The sequence below is a fragment of the Malaclemys terrapin genome, chromosome 12 (genome assembly GCF_027887155.1).
Source record: "Malaclemys terrapin pileata isolate rMalTer1 chromosome 12, rMalTer1.hap1, whole genome shotgun sequence".
Taxonomy (NCBI): Eukaryota; Metazoa; Chordata; order Testudines; family Emydidae; genus Malaclemys; species Malaclemys terrapin.
Genome location: NC_071516.1, coordinates 6,382,329 through 6,384,388, shown reverse-complemented (window position 1 = coordinate 6,384,388; position 2,060 = coordinate 6,382,329).

The following is a 2,060-nucleotide window of genomic DNA, read 5'->3' as shown; positions in this document are numbered from 1 at the left end:
CAAACCATAATGTCTTCTGTTGATTTACTGGAATGTATTGAATAACAAGGATGTATTTAATCTTTAGGACTCAATAATTTAAAAAACGGAATGTATCTACTCTGAACATGCCTGTTCTTTGCCTGGGCAGATCCTATTATAAGAACATGGGATTTGCCATACTTCATTAGACCACTGATCTGGTCGAAATTAGTCTTGTACCCTGCCCTACTCAATAGTGGCCAAACATTAGCACTTAGCAAATTGTACAATGCTACATGGGGAGAAAAACATATTTCCTGCTCCTTGCAGCTGATCATTTTACACTCTGAAGCATGAGATTGGATTTACTCTCATCGCTTGGCCTTCAAAAAAGTATCTATGATGGGGCGGGGGAGAAATCTTAGCAAGTACAAGCATCCTGGCTACCCACATTTCTCAGGGAGATTGAAGAACATTGACATTTGGCCTTGTGACATTGACACTGAGGCTCAGGCATGTGGGTAATTACCTACTGCCGCTGGATTCCTGGCTGTGAGTGATTGCTCATTCATCTTCAACTTCTCCCTCCCTCTCTCCCCTTCTCTTTCCATGTCCAGGGTCTCATCTTGCCCTGTTTCCACTATACAATGTTTCTGAAATGTGCCCCTTCTTCAGCAGCCAGCTGTCACAATACTAACTATTACCCTAGTTATCTCCTACCTCTTCTACTGAAAACTCACCCTTCCTGCCCTCCTGTTCTTCACTCCACCCAAAATGCAACTGCCAATGTAATTTTCTTCTCCCATCAGTACGACCAGGATCCCCTTTCCTGAACTATTTATCTTCTAAATCAATATTACACATTTGAACAGAGCTGGTAGGAAAAGGTCAATTACTTTTCAAGCGAAATTTTGGAAAAAAAAAAGGTATTTTTCTTGAAATTCCCCATAAAAATATAATATCAGGTTGTCATCAAATAACAGAAATGAAAAGTAAAAAATGTCCAGTTTCTCTAAAATGCTTTCTGATTTTAAAAACTGTTGTCTGTAAAAAATGTTCCATTTTCAGAAACTAGAAAGCCTCAGAAATTTACTGAAACTGAAACTGGAAAATGAAAATTTCATCTGAATTTTTTTTTCCTACAGAAAATGAAAAAATTTCCCCCTAAATTTCTGGGTTTTGTTTTCTGGCTTTTCATTGAAACATAGAAAACATCAATCAAAATAGAAAATGTTTATGGAAATTTTCATTTGGGTCAAAAATACCATTATTATTTTTTTTTTTAAGTTTTGATGTCAATTTTTGACCTGGTCTCCATTCATGTCTTCAGCCCGCACTGACATCTGTACAGTCTGTATGTATCTATATGGAGAACAAATATTTACTCTTCAACCAAGCAGAGAAAGGAATAACATGATGCAATGGCTGGCAGTTGAAATTCTAGATGGAAATAAGGTATCAATTTTAATGGTGAGAGTAATTAACCATTGGAACAACTTGGTGGAATCTCCATCACTGACAATTTTTAAATGAAGATTGGATATTTTTTCTAAAAGCTCTGCTCTTGGAATTATTTTGGGGCAGTTCTATGGCCTGTGTTATATGGGAGGTCAGACTAGAGGATTATAATTGACCTGGCCTTGGGATCTATGGACCTTTTCCGTCCATCTCCACTAAACACCCTCTCACTGAGAGAGTCCCTGTGTCTCCCTTGCTCTCTCCTGCCTTTGTGCCACGCTCCATGCCCTTCATACCTGGAGCAATGTTAACATAGGCAAGGCTCCGCCACGCATCTCCTTCAGAAAGCCCCATTCAGCCCACCCTGTTCTATGACAAAGATGAAGTCTAGTTATGAAGACCACTTGTCACTCCATTTCTGCATTGTGTTGCCCTGCAATCATTGTTGTTCTCCTTTAGCACAGCTTTCCTCTTGGGAAGCACCATGTGAGCACTCTACAAAGAACACCTACGAGAACAATGAGCACCGTAGCGGTTACTTAGGGAGAGATCCTACAGGCCTGGAGGGGCAGAAGACACCAAACGAAAAGGAAGAGCTGCAGTTCTGTTTCATAGAGTTGACGGGGGGAATTTGCTCAGGC